This window comes from Calonectris borealis, chromosome W, assembly GCF_964195595.1.
Source record: "Calonectris borealis chromosome W, bCalBor7.hap1.2, whole genome shotgun sequence".
Lineage (NCBI taxonomy): Eukaryota > Metazoa > Chordata > Aves > Procellariiformes > Procellariidae > Calonectris > Calonectris borealis.
The window spans coordinates 3,535,160-3,544,740 of record NC_134351.1 but is presented as its reverse complement, the minus strand read 5'-3'; positions in this window follow the sequence as shown (position 1 = coordinate 3,544,740).

Below are 9,581 nucleotides of genomic sequence, written 5' to 3'. Positions count from 1 at the left end.
CTGGACCTTCTTAAGTGGGGTCTCAGGCCATCATGTCTGCCTGTGATCAGCCACGTGATGTGACTGTAGGGACACACAGGTTTCATGGGTGCTGCACATTATCACAGTCCAGTCATGCAAGATATGGCACGTTCCCGAGCACAAAGTACACCCGAGATACTCATCTCCTCTGCAAATACCTGCTGGGCCTTTTCAGAGGCAGCTTTGAGAATGCTAATGTGGACAAATGATGGCTATGAACAGTCTAACCTCAGTGGCCCACATGAACAGCCCTGTAAGAGCAGCTATAGTGGCAATTCAGGGCATCTTGAGGGATAAAACCGAGGTCTTGCCTCTTCTAGATCATCCCAAAGAATCTCTGCTGGCTGTGAAAATACTATAGCACATCCTGACCTCCCCTTGATGCTCTGCTTGGCCGAAGGCAACAACCCCAGAGCACTCAGTCCGATGAACATCCCACAGCCATTCAGCCTGCAGAAGACCTCACACCAGCTGACAAGTGAAGGAGCTGCAGGGGGTGACAGAGCAGGTACAACCAGTGCGCACCGCCTGCCAGAGCACTTGCCGCTGAGTAAGACCAAAGACCAAGCCCAAATACGGTCCAAAATAAACAATAGGAGAATCCACTTCTCTGAGGAATGGTTTGTTCAGGTCATGCTGTTGAAACCTCAAGTGCATTACAGCAGAGCAACACCGTCCTGACAGGCCCCTCTGCCGTTTTGGAGGGTGTTTTAAGTACAACTACAAAAGTCATGAGTTTTAAGTACATCTACAAAACGGAATAAAGAGGTCAAACCCAGGAGAACAGCCATACCTTATACCACAGACTGATCCAGAGTCCTGCATATTTCCTCTGATTGTCTTCAGTACCCATGCACAGCTGAGAGAGGACTACCGCAAACCCAGCTCTGAGTACCGACAGTGGCGTCATTCTTTGTCTCACAAGAAAGAGAGAAGTAAGCCTTTCTTTCCCCATTCCTCAGGGAGGGTACAAGCTTTAGTACTTGTGGGTTTTTGGCTGTTCCACAGGAAGATTAGCAGGTTTCTCCCTAGCCCATAGGGAGACAGTGGGCTGGAAGGGTTTCCATCCTAAGGCACACTGCAAGCAGTACAATCACCATCTCTGACATCTCCCTGGAGGGCAGGGAAGAAGACAGGTTGCTCAGTTGTTGATCAACAGTCCTTTAAAATCATACATAGTTTTCCTTATTTGAGCACTGGGCTGCACTCCTACCATGTAACCTTAGGGTTGAGACTGGATGAGTCCCACTATGTTTAGCAACTACATTCCTATACATGCATAATTGTGCTTCTACCATCCAGGTGTTGAGACCTGAAATGGGAGGAGAAGGATCTCATTTACTCCTTCTCAGCACAAGGAAAGCTTGGAGAACACTACCAAGAAGCCTGCAAAAGCCAGTGATGCCTCAGCTCACAGGCTGTGTGGCCATCAAACTATCAGCACTGTATACACACATACAACAAGCAGCTCTGTAAATCACAAAATACATTTTTGGAAATATAGCTGCCATCACTAGAAGGTTGTTTTCCCCGGGAAAAGTCCTCCCTTTGTTTTTCAACCACAAACTCTCATGGCTAGAAAGGGGCAGGGGGAGCTCCAGTTGCAAGTTTTCTAGCAGTTTAGCAAATACCTTGATAAACTTTGGCATATTTATGGTGGTTGTTGACCTAAAGGATTTGATTTATATCAAATACATGCTTTAAACAGCTGATTGTCACTTCAAAACATGCCAAACTCACCCCCGAACTGGCCTCAGCATGGCTCAGAAATCATAAATTTACATAAGAAATAAAAATTCCCCCAGGACAAACAACAGACTGTACAAATGCATTTGTTCAGCAACTGCTGAGAACACTCATTTCTTAATCAGACTTCGTGAATGCGGCACACACCAACACAACCTTATCTTACCTCATCTGGGATTCAGACTGTGCGCTCACACAGCGGTTGTGCTATGGGAAGAAGCACGGTAAGGCTCAAACGCCAGGTCAGGATGAATCAAGCAGTTGCACAAAACAGTAAGGACCTACACGCGCTCTTAAAACCGCATTGCAATAGCCACGTCCCCATTTTTGGGAGCCGAGAATCCTGGACATTAAATATCTCCTTTTGTGGCCTAGAATCCTTTATCACCAGCAGATCAGGAGCTTCAGCTGGGGATGCTGCATGTGACTGATGTGAATGTCAGGTGTTGAATCACACCACAGAGCTCCCACCTGCAACCTGTTATGGGCCAATGTCAACAGCAGACCTTAATTGCTTAGGTCCACATTGGGAAACAGCCATCCAGCAAGCCTGGTGCCAGGATAAGCTTAAGGGTTGGAATGGAAAATGAGAGCGGGGCCACGAATTTGAAAGTCAGGTTTTGACTAATTATTTACAATATGCCAGATTCTGACATCCATTTTATGCAATGGACTATAATATTGTATCAGGCATCTATCCTGGCACTACCAGTGGTATAAAATAGTTTAACGAGCTATCTCGCACAGTGAGTCATTTCAGAAGTTGAATGTACTTTATTTCACAGAAAATAATTTTCTCCTGTTCAACTTTTAGCCAAGAGTTGATCTAATAGCTCTGCTCCTGAATTCTATCCAGGGCTTGACCCAAAGACTGCAACCTACTGACTTGAGCTCAAGCTTTGCACAAGGAAAAACATTGCGGAAAGAGGTGGGAAGGAGGGGGAGCGAAAAGGGTGGGAGCTTGGGAACCCAGCCTTTGGGTGCCCGTGCTGCGCTCTGCAGTTTTGCATCTTGCTTCCAAATGTCCCTTCTACTTATTTTTCTTATGCAGTATGTTCTTCAGATCCATGGATGGGAGACAGGAAGGAATGATAGGAGCCCACTTCCAACATCAAACTGAATCAGAGAATCTCCTGACACACAAAAATCCTGCTTCCGCTGGCAGTCCTTGAGAAGTAGGCTGAGGTATATGAGTAAGTTCACCACACTGATAGCAATCTCATGGAGAGACCTATTCCAGCAGTGGCACATCTAGCTTTGCTCTAGCTACCTATCTCCAGAAGTTGTACCACCTAATTGCACAAATGTCTAAGCAACAGGTACTGTGAACAAGGGGAGAACAGGGAAGTAAAGGAAGGAAAAGAGGAAAAAGAGAACATCCCTATACGGTAAGAGCCCCAAGCTACTTCTCCTCCATCACATGTGCGCTGATGGGAGTCACTGACACTCCCCCTTCCTTCCTAGGAAAGTCACGGTGAAATCCTTCCCATCTCAGAAGCCAGTGATTTAGACTGGAATTACGCAGGTGGTAGCAACATACTGCAAATTCTTTGGCTTTGATTGGTTCCAAAATGATTCTCAGGGCATCTATTTTTAGGCCTGCAATTGCGTTTTTCCATGGCACTCAATCACCCTGCCTCCCACCCCAATACTGGGCAGAGCAAGAAAAGGCAGTCACGGTTGGCTAAAGACAGAGACCAACCCTCCAGCACAGGAAACATAAACATACTTTAGGAAGGAGCAGACCTGCTTTGAAGTACAAGAGTCGTAGGTCCACCACTGAGATATCTGGAAGCCATTTTAAGAAAGCATCAGCTCATGCAACACAAAGCATTGAGCAATATGAAGTTCTGGAGAACCCGACTCCTGTTAGCTTTAGGGCATGGTCACCCTGTTACTGCAACCTTAGGAAGAAGTTCCTAGAGGAACTCGCGCTCTGCGTGCTGGTAAGGGAGAAGGCACCTAGGGAATGCTGAAAGACATACTGCAGTGAAGGATAAGGGCCGCTGTTCATTCTGCAGTCACATCAACCTCCATCCACTCATCTTCTAAAGTAATTTCTAACTATAAGTAGGTAAGCAATTGTACAGGGTTCAATTCTAGTTCTGTTCAATATTTTGATCAATGATCTGGATGCAGGAGTTGAATGTACCATTAGCAAGTTTGCTGATGATACCAAACTGGGAGGTGCTGTTGACTCTCTTGAGGGACAAGTTGCCTTGCAGAGGGATCTAGATAAATTGCAGCATTGGGCTATGAAATTTAACAAGTCCAAACGCTGGATTCTGCACCTAGTACACAGTAATACCGGGCACAAGTATAAACTGGGAGAGCAGTGGCTGGAGAGCAGCCCTGCAGAAAGGGATCTGGGGGTGCTGGTTGGCAGCAGGTTCGATGAGTCAGCAGGGTGCCCTGGTAGCCAAGAGGGCAAACCGCACCCTGGGGCGCATCAAAGACAGCATGACCAGTGGGTCAAAAGAGGTGATGATCCCGCTGTATTCAGCGTTGGTGCGGCCTCACCTCCAGTATGTGTAGTTCTGGGCCCCACCATTTAAGAAGGACGTGAAGGTCCTTGAATGTGTCCAGAGGAGGGCAACAAAGCTGGTGAAAGGGCTGGAAGGAATTGCCTTATGAGGAGCAGCTGAGGACTCTGGGTTTGTCTAGTTTGGAGAAAAGGAGGCTGGGGGGCGACCTCATCGCTCTCTACAGCTTCCTGAGGAGGAGACGTGGAGAGGGAGGTGCTGATCACTTCTCCTGGGATCCAGGGACAGGACACGTGGGAATGGTTCAAAGCTGCACCAGGGGAGGATTAGACTGGACATTAGGAAGCATTTCTTTACCGAGAGGGTGGTCAAACCCTGCACAGGCTTCCTAGAGAGGTGGTCGATGCCCCAAGCCTGCCAGTGTTCAAGAGGCATTCGGACAATGCCCTTAACAGCATGCTTTAACTTGGTCAGCCCTGCGGTGGTCAGGCAGTTGGACTAGGTGATCGTTGCAGGTCCCTTCCAACTGAAATACTCTATTCTATTCTACTAGATTCAACGGGACTAATCACACCCTGAAACTAGGCTTATGCTCGGGTACATAGCTGATCGCAGGTCTCCCCTGAAGCAAAGAGCCTAACGCACACACTTCTGCACAGAGCACCAGGACTTGGGGTTCCCCATCTCCAGGATGTAATGCTACAGGTACAGAGGCCAGAGACAGGACAGCCCTGGTCCTTGCGTACAGCACCTGAATCTCTTTTTTTTTTTAGAAATAGAAGTAATGAATAAATACCCGTTGTTCTATACTCAACACCTGCCACAGTGAGTTCTTGGTTCATATCCATACTCGCCCTTTCCCTCAACTTCAATCTACGCCATACTCAGTCTACTCCATACTTTGCTTCCTTACCTTCCCCTGAATATTCAGTATTTGAAGACTGACACTTGCCACTGTTGGAGTAATAGTCATAAATGTCGAGTTTTGCTTTTTATTCACCACAACCTTACATGCTTTTCTCCAAAGCAGTCAAATTTTTACCATTCTACCAACTGTAGATTTCCTAAATCTCATAGTTTTATTATTACTCTCAAAATATGATTTAGAAGTTTCTGGAGTCTGGTGAGTATACTTTTTCTTAAAAAGAGCATAACTTCAGTGTTGTGTAGGTGAGAAACTTTAGCCTTGTGAGTTTGAGAAAAAAACTGCTGAAAATTAGTTGTTTAATAGTCAATTCAATGATTAGAGGTCCAGTAAATACAACTTCTCAGTGCTCTGCCATCTCTTAAGTTGTCCCTTTTGTGTTTACATTATGTTGTCTTCTGCTTCACACTCTTTCTAGATTTGCAAATTCCTTTTCAAGATCTGAAAAATCTCTATTTATAAATATCCACAGCAGAGGGGAAAAACACTGTAAGTGTAACATATTCTTACAAGCAAAACAAAAAGCCCAATGATTTTATCATGTGTATCTTATACTAGAGCTAAACGTTTATAAAGAGGGATTAAGATTTTTTTTTCCTCCCTGGCAACATCTATAATAAATACACTGCTAGAGAAAATACGTCAAATAGAAGACATTCACTCAACACTGAAGAAACACGTTTGAATACAGCACTGCAAGGAACTTGCAGAAGAACCTAACACGAGCTCCAACTTGCTGCCAATGTTAAGATCTCTCAAAGTAAAACTCCTCGGGTGAGTTTTCCTTTGAGATGTAGTCAGATGGTGTTTCCAAGCCCCATTAACTGATTAGTTAGTCACTAAGGATAACTAGGAAGGATAAATGTTTCACATAGGTTATCAGGCAGCAACACAGAAACAAAAGCCCAAAACCTTTCCCCTCTTCCTGCTCCTGCCATCCCCATAGTTCACAGGTTTTGGCTCATAGAAGCAAAAAAAAAAAAAAAAATCAGAAGTATCTAAGTGGCCTGGGGCTAATGCAGAGGACCTGCTGTGACACCTGTGTTTGGGACAGCCACGAACCATCCAGCCTGACGGCAGCGCAGCATGGCCAGGCTCTGCCCCCCTCCACCACCACCGGCAGGAATTCGGTCTGCCTGCTGTTGGTGCCTAGGTCAAGTACCACAATCTCTCCGTGGACCGGCACGTTAACTATCCAGAGCTTGCTGTCTTAAGCTTCTGTGCAACAGCTCACTGTCTCGCTGATTTTCAGAGATTAAAGCTGTGGTTTCACAATCATTAATGCCACATTTGGGCAATTCCTGATCTCTCAGAAAACAGATTCAGTCCAGGTAGCGTGTGAACATACAGCCCTGCTCCTGCTGAATCAGAGTAAGAGCATGATCACTAAAGGAAAAACAATAGCTGCTCTGGCTTAATACCTGCCAGGATGAATTTATCATGCTGACAATTTCAAATAGCTGTGGATTAGCAGCCTGATTTTACACCTGATCTGCCCTGCAATTCCTATGGTTACAGCATTTTAACCTGGCATTACTAACCCTACAGCTGGATTTGTTACCAAACAGCAGCCTTAAATAAATTAAAAAATGTTACCTTTTTATCTTAACTCACCTTCCATGAGAAATATTTATCCATTATAAAACTAAAACCAACAATCATGCTCCAATCTACCTGTTCATTTCAATTTAATTTTCCATGTAGATGTACCTAAGTCAGCAAAGGCATAACTAGCACTAGTTCCTTGTAGCTGTTTTCAGAAAACAGAAACCGCACCCCCGTTACTAAACCCTTAGCTTGTGAACTCTCAGAAACATTAATTTCCCCAGCTGACCCAGTCAGACATGGACTCTGCTAGGTGGAGAGGAAAGACAGAGCCCTGCCCAGCTTAACAGCATCACACCAGATGGAAAATGTCTGGATTTACAGATTGAGGAAGAGTTTATTAGAAATACCCTCACAATGAAGTGAGACTTGCCTGAAATTGTGCACTTTAGCAGCTTCGAGATTTTTTTTTTATAGAATGCTACACAACATCCCATCTTAATTATTGGAGCTCCACCAGAAGCGTTAACAGAACTGCTTATATATAATGCAGAAAGGAGTGCAACAGGTAGGTCTCTACCTCTATCTGATCTCTGTACCTTCTCCCTCTCTCTCACATACTTAGGATTAAAGTTTAATTTTTTTTTCCTGGAGAAAGGAATCCTAATCTATTCTCTTCTTCATATTCTGTCAGATATAGTACTTCAGTCATCATCTTGTTCAACAAGTCCTCCCAAATTGCAGTTGGAACCCACTCTGTAAAACATCAGATGCTTTCTAATTCACTTGAAACCAAGAGGCCCCAAAGACTCTGCCGTGTACAGTAGCAAAGATGTGTTGGTATCACGGCACCTGCCTGTTTAAAACCCACAAAAGGAGAAATGGGACCTGAAACTTCGGGTGATTCAGTTTCAAGGTTAACCTAGCATGCACTTACAAGAAAAGCTGTGCTACTACATGGAGGACAAATGCCTTTGTAATAGAGTGAGAGCTGCAGGGTGTTTAAAACGCACCACCCAGTGGTAGAAAGCTACATCTACATTTATGAGTAAATACCGCACAGCTTTACACGGGCAATGAATACTTTCCACAAGTGCTTTCTTTTCTCACACGTTTCAAGAAAGACAAAATCAACATTTTCATTGTACTGTATAATGGAGACTACTCACACAAAAATAAAGAATACACCTGAGCCTAAAAAGAAAGAAGGAAGTATGCACTTGGTACAATCAATGTATGTAATTATGCCTTAAAATCTAACACATTTCTTCCATATCCTCTGCTCCTTCCAGGACACTGTTAAATTGCCCTAATCCCGATTGCTCTCAGCAGAGATGCCTTCATTTCCCAAAGGCAGAAACACAGTTCTACCATTGTTATATCTGGAAACCGGAGAACTTTGGAATGATGTACAAGGATCAGATACTACTGCTGTTATTCTGTAATAAATGATTGGACTTGCTAGTAAAGACAGGCTCAGACCAAATCCTCAAGGCTAGGCACCCCTACATATTGTGGAAGATTGGCTCAGGAATCTAATGTCAATGCTTGTGCTCATCTTTAATAATAACGTGGTAAGAAAAAGCCAATATTCTTAAGCGCAGCAAACTGTGTGTGTGCACGATCTAGCACAGGACCTGGTTTTGCACTTCTGGGAATACCACGCTCTAGGCTTAAAAGTGAAATCAGGAGCTACAGAAGAGGAATGCAGCATGTTCCCCCCAAACCCAGAGCATCCATGCACCTTGCAGAAGAAGGGCTTGTCACTGACAACTCACTTGATGACCGGTAGCCGACACAGAGCAATTGCCAAGGGTCTCAACCATTTAATTCAACGGTTTAATTGACACAAAGGACCCCTTTTGGCAGCAGTCTAACAAAGCAGCCACGTTTCAAATGGGCAACAGAGAGCAGAAGCACGTGTTTGGACAATCCACACATAACTCACCCTAACTAGAACACCTAGGTTGGTTTTGAACCTAAAGAAGGGATTGCATTCTCCCTAACCAAACTGAACTTGTCCTTTACAGGGAGTGTTTATACCACCAGGCACTGCAACCTGAGACCACAGACAGGCAAAAAGAAAGAAATTAAATTTACTCCCAAAACAAGAGCATTTTCCCTTACTGCCCCTGAAAGCAGACACCAAACTTTAAGACCTGGAAGTTGTGGAAGAAGTTGCAGGTACTAGAAGTGCAATACAGTAAGTCCCAGTAACTTCATGGGAAAGGATTTCACTGTTTCACTTTAGTGTGACAAAGCCCCTCATCAGAGGCTCTTACAGGAAATGAACAGGGTAAAAATGAAATTATATGGGAATAAGCAGTTAGCTCACACAGCAAAGAAAGGTTACTAGCAGGATGTACAATCATCTGTGCTGATAACATCTTCATAAGTTATCTGGAAAATGAGGTGGGCATCATGATGCATTTTGCAGAAAATACACAATTATTCAGGATGACCAAATTCAATTCTCAGCTAGAATTACACGTGGATTTCAAAAAAATGAGTGATAAAAGGGGGAAACGAAACATTATGTGCAAAATAAAGTGCATGAAGGGGATTATTCTCTACTGTACCTATACAGTGATGAGCTCTGAAAGAACTGTTACTACACAGGGATGAGATCTTGGAAAAACTGCAGCCAGTTCTCTGAAAATAAGAGTTCGGTGATTACCCACAGTCACGAAGGAAGAGGGAATTTGTTATTGGTTATTATGGAAGGAACTAAGAATAGAAAACATCCTACTTTATAAAATCCACGTGGCAACTGTATCTTGAACAGAAAAACCCCAGAAACCCTAACTTACTAAGATACAGTAGAACGAGAAAAACCGATACTGTGTTAGATGAACATCGGG